This window comes from Oncorhynchus nerka, linkage group LG27, assembly GCF_034236695.1.
Source record: "Oncorhynchus nerka isolate Pitt River linkage group LG27, Oner_Uvic_2.0, whole genome shotgun sequence".
Classification (NCBI taxonomy): Eukaryota; Metazoa; Chordata; class Actinopteri; order Salmoniformes; family Salmonidae; genus Oncorhynchus; species Oncorhynchus nerka.
Genome location: NC_088422.1, coordinates 51960910 through 51975692, shown reverse-complemented (window position 1 = coordinate 51975692; position 14783 = coordinate 51960910). Strand labels below are relative to the sequence as shown.

The 14783-nt window shown below is 43.8% G+C and overlaps 1 protein-coding gene across 3 annotated transcripts in view; it reads right to left on the bottom strand.

Annotated features, from left to right (window-relative positions):
- prdm12b (PR domain containing 12b) overlaps window positions 1-14783 on the bottom strand; it is a 55973-nt gene that overhangs the window by 32968 nt on the left and 8222 nt on the right. The window lies entirely within an intron of this gene.

Here is a 14783-nt window from a genome sequence, read left to right as displayed (position 1 = left end):
TTCTAAATAACAAAAGGTCTTTTTTTTTTTTTACAAACTAGTAAGAATGTCTCACCCTATGTTCAAGAAAAGCCTTTTTCCTCGCTCACTTTTTGTTATTTGAAAACGAAATCTCCAAAATATTGTTATAAAAAACAAAAACAAGGCTTCATTAAATAGTACCCGCAAAACACCAGTCTCAATGTCAACAGTGAAGAGGTGACTCCGGGATGCTGGCCTTCCTGGCAGAGTTGCAAAGAAAAAGCCATATCTCAGACTAGCCAATAAAAGAAAAGATTAAGATGGGCAAAAGAACACAGACACTGGATATAGGAACTCGGCCTAGAAAACCAGCATCCCGGAGTCGCCTCTTCACTGTTGATGTTGAGACTGGTGTTTTGCAGGTACTATTTAACTTCTACGGGGTATCCCCCCTTCTTCTCAATTTCCGCCTAAAGACATACCATAATCTAACTGCCGGTAGTTTAGGCTCAGAAGCAAGGATATGCATAGTCTTGGTATCATTTGAAAGGAAACTCTGAATTTTGTGTAAATGTGAATTGAATGTAGGAGAATATAACACAATAGATCTGGTAGAAGGAAATACAAGGAAATAAACAAGTTCTCTGTTTTTTATTGTTGCTGCATCATCTTTCAAATGAACAAGAACAGCCAAACAAAAGATAGGATGCTGGGGATGATTTGAATGAAGAACATAAGATGGCAACAATAGCTGAGCAAAGTTTTAGACATATAACTTCAAAAATGAGCGAGCTACATGACATTGAGCATGAAGTCACCCAGGTGTCCCACACAAATGTACCCACATGTACACAAGTGGCCGAATTGGTACAGTGATACATTTTGAAAGGAAATAACTATATACAAAATATATAAATGATTTTCTAACACGCCCTCCCCCCAGAAAAAAATTAAATATTTTAAAAGATAAATTAAAAATAACAAAAGGTAACTATTTACACATGTTCTATTTACAATATTGTGAAGACCCTCAGTCATCTACACAATATTGTGCTGCTGTTGCCATGGCCCATAGCAGTCTCTTTCTGCTGTAAAGCAGAGGCTTACTGAACAGGTGGTGCAGGTGATGGGGCATTTCCTGTGATAAAGGGCACAACGACATCTCCCTACTGTGCCATTTTAGCCCTGAGGCACATTCCTGCCTGCAGAGATTAATCTGGGCAGGTGAACACCACTGGTTGGAGGAGAAGGGACAGAGGTGGAGGGGACAGAAGGTGCTGCAGTGGACTTGCTGTAGCTAGCAAGCTCCTGGATGAGCAGCTCCCTGAAGGCTAGCTGTGAGATGGGGGGCTGTCCACAGCTCTTGGCCATTTCCTTCTGGAGGATGAAGGCATTCACCACAGCAATGTCAATGAAATTATAGAAAAATGTCTTGTACCATTTCATGGTATTGTGGAGAACATTGTAGTATCCTATCAGTGCGTCTGGCAGGTTCACACCTCCCATGCCCCTGTTGTAGTCCTTCACCGCAGCTGGAATGGGGACATTTTTTGTGGTCCATGCCTCGCTACCGTCTTTCACACGCCTGACGACGTGATCACCACTGAAGGACTTGTGGATAGTTGTGCACATGACCACCTCTCTGGTATCCATCCACTTTACAAAGAGCAGGCCATCTTCACGAATCCATCGCATGGTACCCCGCTCAGCCCGCTTAGGCATGTCGTTCACCTTTGCTTTTGGAAAGCCCACTCTTTTGGTACGAATGGTGCCACAAGCCCACACATCCCGCTTCCTCATCTCTGTAAACAGGGTAGGGCTTGTGTAGAAGTTGTCCACAAACAGTTTGTAGCTCTTCCCCAGCAGTTGAAAATCCAATAACTCCATAACAGAATCATAACTCAGTCCATTACCGGTAGCAAAACTGTTTTTCCCCTCATAAACAAAATAATTGCAAGTGTAGGCACATACAGAATCAGCCAAAACAAACAGTTTGTAACCCCATTTGGTGAGTTTGTTACGCATGTATTGTTTGATGCTGATTCGGGCCTTTGAGGCTACCATCCTCTCATCGATGGACAGGTTCTGGGCAGGCTGAAAATAGGTCTTGCAGGCCTCAACGATGCTGGGGTAGAGAGGTTTGATTTTGCAGGGCCTATCAAACCTTGCTGTGCCTCTCGTCATTCTCCCCATCAACTTCTGGGTCACTGATGTGAAGCGCCCGTGAGATAGTCAGAAACCTTTTAGAAGACATGGCAGTGGTGGGGAAAGGAAGTTGATAGAGAGCTGATGTTTTCCAGTCGTCCCTCAGAGTTTTCAACTTCACCAGCCCCATGTAAATGACCAGTGAAAGAAATCAAAAAAGGTCTGACATGGAAATGGGCTTCCATGCCTCTTTCTTTCCTGCCTGCTACTTAGACCCGTACTTATTGGTGTTCGCCACCAGGGAATCAACAATTGACGAGGTGAAAAACAGTTGAAAAAGTTTAAGGGGTCTGTACTTTGCAGTCATGTCTAGTTGAGGTCCTGGCTGCCTTTTTGGTCTAAAAACTGGTGGAATTGGTTCCAACACAGAGTGCCAACGACCCTCTGTCTGCAGGTTTCTGTCTTCCCCAACTCTGCTTCTTTGTCACTGACTTCAAACCTCTAGATGGCCGGGTAGGTGTGGAGACAGAGACAGCAGGGGTCCGGCTGGATGAACAAGCTTCAGAGGGGGATGGACACCTAGACATTGGTGGCGCATAAATCAGAATCACTGCCACTGTGGGGAAAAAAATGTTTCAGTAAGAATACTTTCACGTATGAGCCCTGTATCAACACATAAAATGAACAGATGTACTGCTATGAGTAACACTCGTGGCTCTGTCAGGTAGGATTTGCAATGGCGAATTAACTTATTTTACGCCAGAGTTTACGACAAAGGCTGGTCTTCGAACGTATAACCATTACATATTGCCGTTTACCTCAGCTCATTGGCTATCTTCCAGGCTAGATTTCAAGATCATCAGTGGTCATTGGGCCATTATACAGTGCCAAAATACAGTGCTTGAATTCACCCTCTTAGATGCAGCTACTCATCCGTAGCATGGGTAGAATATGATTCCTTTGTCTTCAACCTCGTGTTGCGTTTTGGGTTCGTTGACTACTCAGACCTTTGCTGCAGCTCGCGTCACTTTGATATATTAATTCTTAACTCACATGTCGTATACCCTCGGGTCAGAAGTGGGCGTAACCGCCTTCAGGGCAATTCTCTGGGCGTACCAAGTTATGAGGCAAGGTCTAGATTTTACTCAGATCCAATTTAGACAACTAACTTCTCATTTCACATCTTTACAAAAACACTCTCTTTGATTTGGACATTTTCCACACAACGTACAATCTATAAACATCAAGCACATATTAGGAAAACTCTTAAAGTTAATGTTTTCGTTATAACGCCGTCCTTTGACTTTTAATAACATAACAAAAATTACATTAATTTTCATATTCCATCTATTGTCATTACCACCATTGTGGCTGACGAAACCATTGTTCCAAAGTCCATTTATTGCATGTTTAATGTTCTGAGGACGGTTCTCCATAGTGAGAGGACAAAGGAATTTTGTCTGTTGCCTAAGATTTACAATGGGCGCGAGGGGTCATAAAACCCCCACATCTTCATACCCCTAGATCTCTCCTCCTCTGTTGAGGTGAGAGATAATCTGTAGGGTTGTGGTCTCCTGTAACCTGACCTGATCAGGACAGTCATGACACACGGGGATAGTCATGACACACAAGTCTGAAAACTCTATGAAATGTCTATTTTCACTGAATCTCAGTTTGGGTATTGGTTAGACTAGAATTAGAATATTAGGGGGTAGAAATTGTATGCTCTGGGTGTAACCTTTATTTAACTAGGCTGTCAGTTAAGAAAAAAAGATTATTTACAAGACAGCCTACTCCTTCCTCCCCCGTTGGGGAATTGAACCCCGGTCTCCCGTGTGCCTGCATTTTCTAGTACAGCCATTATCGAAGGTACTTGAGGTCACTGAGAAAGCCTGGACATGGCCTTCTCTCCCTTATGTAAGGAATTAGGCACTTTCCCATGTTTACTACAGTATGTATTGTAGGCTGTCTACTTGTCAGACTGCACATTAGCCTAATAAACAAATGCAGGTGGCTTATATCTAAAATGCTTTATTATCCAAATGTGAAAGCATATACTGTACAGTACTGTATATCTTCAACATCTATGTTTTCGTTAATAAAATAATGATAAAAATACTCTTTCAAAATACAGATGTTGATTTAGTTTAGAACAGGGCTCCGGGCAGCCGAGCGGAAATGGAGGAAAACTCGCCTCCCTGCGGACCTGGCATCCTTTCACTCCCTCCTCTCTACATTTTCCTCTTCTGTCTCTGCTGCTAAAGCCACTTTCTACCACTCTAAATTCCAAGCATCTGCCTCTAACCCTAGGAAGCTCTTTGCCACCTTCTCCTCCCTCCTGAATCCTCCTCCCCCTCCCCCCCCTCCTCCCTCTCTGCAGATGACTTCGTCAACCATTTTGAAAAGAAGGTCGACGACATCCGATCCTCGTTTGCTAAGTCAAACGACACCGCTGGTTCTGCCCACACTGCCCTACCCTGTGCTCTGACCTCTTTCTCCCTCTCTCTCCAGATGAAAGCTCGCGTCTTGTGACGGCCGGCCGCCCAACAACCTGCCCGCTTGACCCTATCCCCTCCTCTCTTCTCCAGACCATTTCCGGAGACCTTCTCCCTTACCTCACCTCGCTCATCAACTCATCCCTGACCGCTGGCTACGTCCCTTCCGTCTTCAAGAGAGCGAGAGTTGCACCCCCTTCTGAAAAAACCTACACTCGATCCCTCCGATGTCAACAACTACAGACCAGTATCCCTTCTCTCTTTTCTCTCCAAAACTCTTGAACGTGCCGTCCTTGGCCAGCTCTCCCGCTATCTCTCTCAGAATGACCTTCTTGATCCAAATCAGTCAGGTTTCAAGACTAGTCATTCAACTGAGACTGCTCTTCTCTGTATCACGGAGGCGCTCCGCACTGCTAAAGCTAACTCTCTCTCCTCTGCTCTCATCCTTCTAGACCTATCGGCTGCCTTCGATACTGTGAACCATCAGATCCTCCTCTCCACCCTCTCCGAGTTGGGCATCTCCGGCGCGGCCCACGCTTGGATTGCGTCCTACCTGACAGGTCGCTCCTACCAGGTGGCGTGGCGAGAATCTGTCTCCTCACCACGTGCTCTCACCACTGGTGTCCCCCAGGGCTCTGTTCTAGGCCCTCTCCTATTCTCGCTATACACCAAGTCACTTGGCTCTGTCATAACCTCACATGGTCTCTCCTATCATTGCTATGCAGACGACACACAATTAATCTTCTCCTTTCCCCCTTCTGATGACCAGGTGGCGAATCGCATCTCTGCATGTCTGGCAGACATATCAGTGTGGATGACGGATCACCACCTCAAGCTGAACCTCGGCAAGACGGAGCTGCTCTTCCTCCCGGGAAGGACTGCCCGTTCCATGATCTCGCCATCACGGTTGACAACTCCATTGTGTCCTCCTCCCAGAGCGCTAAGAACCTTGGCGTGATCCTGGACAACACCCTGTCGTTCTCAACTAACATCAAGGCGGTGGCCCGTTCCTGTAGGTTCATGCTCTACAACATCCGCAGAGTACGACCCTGCCTCACACAGGAAGCGGCGCAGGTCCTAATCCAGGCACTTGTCATCTCCCGTCTGGATTACTGCAACTCGCTGTTGGCTGGGCTCCCTGCCTGTGCCATTAAACCCCTACAACTCATCCAGAACGCCGCAGCCCGTCTGGTGTTCAACCTTCCCAAGTTCTCTCACGTCACCCCGCTCCTCCGCTCTCTCCACTGGCTTCCAGTTGAAGCTCGCATCCGCTACAAGACCATGGTGCTTGCCTACGGAGCTGTGAGGGGAACGGCACCTCAGTACCTCCAGGCTCTGATCAGGCCCTACACCCAAACAAGGGCACTGCGTTCATCCACCTCTGGCCTGCTCGCCTCCCTACCACTGAGGAAGTACAGTTCCCGCTCAGCCCAGTCAAAACTGTTCGCTGCTCTGGCCCCCCAATGGTGGAACAAACTCCCTCACGACGCCAGGACAGCGGAGTCAATCACCACCTTCCGGAAACACCTGAAACCCCACCTCTTTAAGGAATACCTAGGATAGGATAAAGTAATCCTTCTCACCCCCCTTAAAAGATTTAGATGCACTATTGTAAAGTGGCTGTTCCACTGGATGTCATAAGGTGAATGCACCAATTTGTAAGTCGCTCTGGATAAGAGCGTCTGCTAAATGACTTAAATGTAAATGTAGTTATGGATCCATAACGAACAACTATGGGAATAAATATCACGGAATTACAGAAATATTGGAACAAACTGAAGGCAAACAAATTGTGACTTACTGGAAAATACTTGTTCAAACACACGGTCACGTTGTACAGCGTCATTATGGCTATTAGCAGGGCTATATTTTGACCTTTATGAATATTATTTTGGCCTTTATTCAGATTACAATTGCTCACTGTCATTAAAAAAAAAAAAAAAAATCTCCAAAATATAACTATATATATGCTTCCCGCTGTGGATGTCTATTCCAGCACCGTTTAGCGAATAAGAGCTGTTTCAACAAGTGGACTAGGATGTGGCCAAACAGTAGGATGTGGCCAAACAGTTGTTTACTGCGCGGTCACGCGGGTGCGCCGTGCCTTCTTTTTCCTCTGTAATGAATACTCTATTGTCCGGTTGGAATATTATTGAAGATTTATTATAACAAGACCCTAAGGATTGATTGTAAACATCGTTTGACATGTTTCTACACACTGTAATGGAACTCTTGACTTTTCGTCTGGATTTTGCGCTCGGACATTGTGCCTTTGGAATAGTGAACTAAACACGCGAACAAAACTGAGGTATTTGGGCATAAATATGGACACAATCGAACAAAACAACATTTCTTATGGAAGTGGGAGTCCTGGGAGTGCATTCTGATGAAGATCAGCAAATTAACTTCATACTACACCCCCCCGCATGCGGGTTCCTGACTACAGCCTCAAGCTCATTACCATAACGCAACGTTAGCGGTTTCTAAAAATCGCAAATGAAATGAAATAAATATGCCTGCTCTCAAGCTTATCCTTTTCTTAACAATCCTGTCATCTCAGATTTTCAAAATATGCTTTTGAACCAGAGAAAATCAATCATTTGTGTAAGAGTGTTGATAGCTAGCTTAGCATTTAGCGTTAGCATTTAGCACGCAACATATTCACAAAAACCAGCAAAGGAATCAAATAAAATAATTTACCTTTGAAGAACTTCAGATGTTTCAATGAGGAGACTCTCAGTTACATAGCAGATGTCCAGTTTTTCCTGAAAGATTCTTTGTGTAGGACACATCGTTCCGTTTTGTTACTATGCATTTGGCTACCGAAACTAACCGAAAATTCAGTCACCTACACGTCAAACTTTTTCCGAATTAACTCCATAATATCGACTGAAACATGGCAAACGTTGTTTGAATCAATCCTCAAGGTGTTTTGTCATATATCTCTTCATTGAAATGCCGTTCCTGGAAGCTTGCCTTGTTCTCAGAATCGCATGGAAAAATACTAGTAGCTGAGTTTTACGCACCAATTTCCACGCAGGACACCGTGCGGGACACCTGGTAAATGTAGTCTCTTATGGTCAATCTTCCAATGATATGCCTGCAAATACGTCACAATGCTGCAGACACCTTGGGGAAACGACAGAAAGTGCAGGCTCATTCCTGGCGCATTCACAGCCATATAAGGAGATCATGGAAAACGTAGCTTCGGAAATCCTGTTCATTTCCTGGTTGCTGAAACATCTTGGTTTTGCCTGAAGGTTTTGTTCTAGGGCACTCACAGTGAAAATCTTTGCAGTTCTGGAAACGTCAGAGTGTTTTCTTTCCAAAGCTATCAATTCCATGCATAGTCGAGCATCTTTTCGTGACAAAATATTGCGCTTAAAACGGGCACGTCTTTTTATCCAAAAATGAAATACTGCCCCTAGACTCTTAAGAGGTTTTAAGAACAAGTTTATCTTTAATTCTATGTAAAACATGTATCTTTCATCAAAGTTTATGATAAGTATTTCTGTTATTTGATGTGGCTCTCTGCAATTTCTCTGGATGTTTTGGAGGCATTTCTGAACATGGCGCCAATGTAAACGGAGGGTTTTGGATATAAATATGAACTTGATCGAACAAAACATACATGTATTGTGTAACATTGAGTCCTGGGAGTGTCATCTGATGAATATCGTCAAAGGTTAGTGATTCATTTTATCTATATATCTGCTTTTTGTGACACCTCTCTTTGGTTGGAAAATGGCTGAATGCTTTTTGTGACTAGTTGCTGACCTAACATAATGATATGTTCTGCTTTCGCCAAAAAGCCCTTTTGAAAATCGGAAACTGTGGTTGGATTAACGAGAAGTGTATCTTTAAAATGGTGTAAAATACTTGTATGGTTGAGGAATTTTAACTATGAGATTTCTGTTGTTTTGAATTAGGCGCCACTTTCACTGGCTGTTGGCGAGGTGGGATGCTAGCGTCCCGAACGAGCCCAGAGAGGTTAAGATATATGTGTTGACTGAATATAAGCAAGTGATGTCTGCTATATAATCAAGTTAAAATAAATCATTTCTGGAGAAACCTAAATAACAAACTGGCTTTATTTACAAATTAGTGAGAATGTCTCACCCCATGTTTAAGAATGGCCTTTTTCTTGCTAACTCTTGGTTAAAATGAAAACGAAATCTACAAAATATCATTACTTTTTAAACAAAGAAATTGTTATTATTAATTTAGAATTATATAAAAGCCCCTTAGATGTTATCACAGATCCTAATGGAAAATGCCCCTCAGATATTTATTTAAAATCCTCCAATCCTTTTAAATGTAATTATTGGCGGAGAGTCACGTCATTGAAAAACATATTTTTAGATATTTTTATTTTTTTTATTTCACCAGGTAGGCTAGTTGAGAACAAGTTCTCATTTGCAACTGTGACCTGGCCAAGATAAAGCATAGCAGTGTGAACAGACAACACAGAGTTACACATGGAGTAAACAATTAACAAGTCAATAACACAGTAGAAAAAAAGGGAGTCTATATACATTGTGTGCAAAAGGCATGAGGAGGTAGGCGAATAATTACAATTTTGCAGATTAACACTGGAGTGATAAATGATCAGATGGACATGTACAGGTAGAGATATTGGTGTGCAAAAGAGCAGGAAAGTAAATAAATAAAAACAGTATGGGGATTGGGGATGAGGTAGGTGAAAATGGGTGGGCAATTTACCAATAGACTATGTACAGCTGCAGCGATCGGTTAGCTGCTCAGATAGCAGATGTTTGAAGTTGGTGAGGGAGATAAAAGTCTCCAACTTCAGCGATTTTTGCAATTCGTTCCAGTCACAGGCAGCAGAGTACTGGAACGAAAGGCGGCCAAATGAGGTGTTGGCTTTAGGGATGATCAGTGAGATACACCTGCTGGAGCGCGTGCTACGGATGGGTGTTGCCATCGTGACCAGTGAACTGAGATAAGGCGGAGCTTTACCTAGCATGGACTTGTAGATGACCTGGAGCCAGTGGGTCAGGCGACGAATATGTAGCGAGGACCGGCTCGGAAACCAGATTGCACAGCGGAGAAGGTACGGTGGGATTCGAGATGGTCAGTGACCTGTTTGTTGACTTGGCTTTCGAAGACCTTAGATAGGCAGGGCAGGATGGATATAGGTCTGTAACAGTTTGGGTCCAGGGTGTCTCCCCCTTTGAAGAGGGGGATGACTGCGGCAGCTTTCCAATCCTTGGGGATCTCAGACGATATGAAAGAGAGGTTGAACAGGCTGGTAATAGGGGTTGCGACAATGGCGGCGGATAGTTTCAGAAATAGAGGGTCCAGATTGTCAAGCCCAGCTGATTTGTACGGGTCCAGGTTTTGCAGCTCTTTCAGAACATCTGCTATCTGGATTTGGGTAAAGGAGAACCTGGAGAGGCTTGGGCGAGTAGCTGCGGGGGGGTGGAGCTGTTGGCCGAGGTTGGAGTAGCCAGGCGGAAGGCATGGCCAGCCGTTGAGAAATGCTTGTTGAAGTTTTCGATAATCATGGATTTATCGGTGGTGACCGTGTTACCTAGCCTCAGTGCAGTGGGCAGCTGGGAGGAGGTGCTCTTGTTCTCCATGGACTTCACAGTGTCCCAGAACTTTTTGGAGTTGGAGCTACAGGATGCAAACTTCTGCCTGAAGAAGCTGGCCTTTGCTTTCCTGACTGACTGCGTGTATTGGTTCCTGACTTCCCTGAACAGTTGCATATCGCGGGGACTATTCGATGCTATTGCAGTCCGCCACAGGACGTTTTTGTGCTGGTCGAGGGCAGTCAGGTCTGAAGTGAACCAAGGGCTGTATCTGTTCTTAGTTCTGCATTTTTTGAACGGAGCATGCTTATCTAAAATGGTGAGGAAGTTTCTTTTAAAGAATGATCAGGCATCCTCAACTGACGGGATGAGGTCAATGTCCTTCCAGGGTACCCGGGCCAGGTCGATTAGAAAGGCCTGCTCACAGAAGTGTTTTAGGGAGCGTTTGACAGTGATGAGGGGTGGTCGTTTGACTGCGGCTCCGTAGCGGATACAGGCAATGAGGCAGTGATCGCTGAGATCCTGGTTGAAGACAGCGGAGGTGTATTTGGAGGGCCAGTTGGTCAGGATGACGTCTATGAGGGTGCCCTTGTTTACAGAGTTAGGGTTGTACCTGGTGGGTTCCTTGATGATTTGTGTGAGATTGAGGGCATCTAGCTTAGATTGTAGGACTGCCGGGGTGTTAAGCATATCCCAGTTTAGGTCACCTAACAGAACAAACTCTGAAGCTAGATGGGGGGCGATCAATTCACAAATGGTGTCCAGGGCACAGCTGGGAGCTGAGGGGGGTCGGTAGCTGGCGGCAACAGTGAGAGACTTATTTCTGGAGAGAGTAATTTTCAAATTAGTAGTTCGAACTGTTTGGGTATGGACCTGGAAAGTATGACATTACTTTGCAGGCTATCTCTTCAGTAGACAGAACTGTCAAAGAGGGAGGAGTTGCAATCTTGACGGAAGATGTTATAGTTGGGTATGGAAATCTCAGAATTTTTGGTGGCCTTCCTGAGCCAGGATTCAGACACGGCAAGGACATCAGGGTTAGCAGAGTGTGCTAAAGCAGTGAGTAAAACAAACTTAGGGAGGAGGCTTCTGATGTTGACATGCATGAAACCAAGGCTTTTTCGATCACATTAGTCAATAAATGAGGGTGCCTGGGGACATGCAGGGCCCTGGGTTTACCTCCACATCACCCGCGGAACAGAGAAGGAGTAGTATGAGGGTGCGGCTAAAGGCTATCAAATCTGGTCGCCTAGAGCGTTGGGGACAGAGAATAAGAGGAGCAGGTTTCTGGGCATGGTAGAATATATTCAGGGCATAATGCGCAGACAGGGGTATGGTGGGGTGTTGGTACAGCGGAGGTAAGCCCAGGCACTGGGTGATGATGAGAGAAGTTGTATCTCTGGACATGCTGGTTGTAATGGGTGAGGTCACTGCATGTGTGGGAGGTGGGACAAAGGAGGTATCAGGGGTATGACGAGTGGAACTAGGGGCTCCATTGTGAACTAAAACAATGATAACTAACCTGAACAACAGTATACAAGGCATATTGACACTTGAGACATACAGCGAGTCATACAGTAATCACAGGTGTTGAATTGGGAGAGCTAGCTAAAACAGTAGGTGAGACAACAACAGCTAATCAGCTAGCACAACAACAGCAGGTAAAATGGCGTTAACTAGGCAGAGGGAGGGTCGGATTAACTACACACAGAGCCTGAGTGCGGCTGGGGCCGACAGATAAAACATAAACAAGCAGAATGGAGTACCGTGATTAATGGACAGTCCAGCATGCATCAGCTATGTAGCCAAGTGATCAGTGTCCAGGGGGCAGCGGTGGATGGGGCAGGGAAGCTGGACTGGCGAGTGTTATCCAGGTTAAAAAAAACGAACAATGACTAAATAGCTTGTAGCTAGTTAGCTGGTTAGCTTCTGGAGGTTTTTGAGTGTGTTCTAAAAAGGTTACCGGAAGGTATAAACAAATTAAAAATCGAAAGAGATAGAAAGTAAATATGGGTCCAGTGAGTGTTTGGGACGCGGTGATTCAGACGGTTAGCAGGCCTGTGCTAACAAGCTAACAGTTAGTAGGCCGGGGCTAAACAAGGTAGCAGTTAGCGGACCGGGGCTAAACAAGCTAGCAGTTAGCAGGCCGAATTAGCAAGCAAGGAGATAGAAAGGGCTAGAGAGTTAGCCTTTGGGGGACTTCGCGATGGGGTGAGTCTGTTTATTCCTCTTCATGCGGTGACATCGATAGACCGGTCGTGGGTCCGGACATTGTAGCCCAGGAGTATGCTACGGTGGTAGCACAAGGGCTCTGGCCGGGCTAGCTTCAAGCTAAGTGGGTGGAAACGCTAGCCAGGAGTAATCATCCGGGGTTGCGGATAGCTAGATAGATTGTTGTGAAGATCCAGCTGAAGATGTTCCGTTTGCGGTGGGAATCCGGGGATAAAAAAATAAATAGGTCCGTTATGCTCTGGTTAGAGTCGCGTTGTTCGAACTGGCGAGAGCTTTCCGAGCTAAAGGTTAGCTGATGACCGGTTAGCTGAAGACCGCTAGCAATGTTTTGCTGGTAGTTAGCTGGCTAGCTTCAGTCGAGGGGTTCCGGATTCGAAGTAAATATAAATACTTTAGGAAAAATAGCTACATTGGGTGAGGCGGGTTGCAGGAGAGTATTTAGAAGTTGAGGTTTAGCAAAATGTTTTAAAAGATATGCGAAGAAAACAAAAAAAAAAACAGAAAAAAAAACGATATATGCAAAGGGACGCGACACGACGTCTTACTGCTATGCCATCTTGGATTTCTAGACAATTTCTAGCCTACACACATACGCACATATACTGTAGGCCTACCATAGGCAAAATTAGTATTGGTTCCACTACAATTAGGGTGAGGAAATGTTATGCCCCGTAGATATTAATTTAGAATCCTCCAATCATCTTATGCTGTAGCCTACTCCCGACCATCACGTTGTACAGCACAATATTTTCCATTCCATCCTAACGGAAACCCTGAGGGTTTTGTTTTTCTCAGAATAGAAACACTATAATATCAAATTAATTAAGCCAAATTTCTTGAAATCAATCTCATATACTATCTTATTACAAAAAAGTTTTTAAATTCTCTAGTAATGCCAATATGGGAGACTATCAAATGCTTCTCAAAGTTGCCCTCTGGTGGTCAAACTACCACTAACTGGAATTAACGTAAAACATATTTTACTCTTATTGTAAATCGTGTGTAAATAGTTGTTTTTTCACTTTGTATGTGGTGTGCGCACGTATGACATTAGATCAGTGTTGGCTGCTAACTTGGCTGCTAACTTCTGTGTTGGGAGGCATTGGATCAGCGTTCTCGTCATGTCTCCTGTTAGTACCTTTTATGTAAGAAGGTAATGATCCATCATGTATGACATTCCTGGGAGTGTGTAAATTTAAATGTTTTATTACCCTATCATTTTTGCATGTTCTCTATAGTTATGTACTTGAAAATGTATCAATTTGGCCACTTGGGTATATTTGGGCAAACTCGTGAGGGACACCTGGGAGACTTCATACTAAATATTATATAACTCTCTCATTCTTGAAAACTTTTGCACACACAATGTTGACCTGTTGTGGACAACATCTAAATGATCCCCAGCTGCCTATCTCAATGAACAGCCTTTGATAATGCAACAAAAAAATCAAATTTGAAAATTCATATATTTTTTACATTTTGTTTTATCTTAACATATCTATTGTGTTATATTCTCCTACTTTAATTTCACATCTTCACCAACTTCAAAGTGTTTCCTTTCAAATAGTATCAAGAATATGCATATCCTTGCCTCAGGTCCTGAACTACAGGCAGTTAGATTTGGGTATGTCATTTTAGATGAAGAGTCCTATCCAGAAGAGATTTTTAAAGTGACCAGTGTTCCATGACTACTATGTACTATCAGATTGTGACAACTAGGTGACTAAGTCTTTGACTAAGTCTATTGTTGTGCTATTATTTTATAATAACCTCGACAACAGCCAGTGAAATTGCAGGCCGCCAAATTCAAAACAACAGAAATCCCATAAATAAAATTCCTCAAACATACAAGTATTTTACACCATTTTAAAGAAAAACTTCTTGTAAATCCAGCCACAGTGTCTGATTTCAAATAGGCTTTACGGCGAAAGCACACCAAACGATTATGTTAGGTCAGCACCTAGTCACAGAAAACCATACAGCCATTTTCCAGCCAAGGAGTGGGCACACAATGTCAGAAATAGCGATTAAATACATCTCTAACCTTTGATGATCTTCATCAGATGGCACTCACAAGATTTCATGTTAAACAATTAATGTGTTTTGTTCGATAAAGTTAATCTTTATGTCCAAAAACCTCATTTGAAATGAGGGTTTTATGTTCAGAAATGCATTGTCTCAAACAAACATCCGGTGAAAGTGCAGAGAGCCACATCAAATAACAGAAATACTCATCATAAACATTGATAAAAGATACAAGTGTTAAACATACGAATACAGATAAACTTCTCCTTAATGCAACCGCTGTGTCAGATTTCAAAAAGGCTTTACAGCGAAAGCACACTTTGCGATTATGTTAGGTCAGCTCCTAGCCACAGAAACCCATACAGCCATT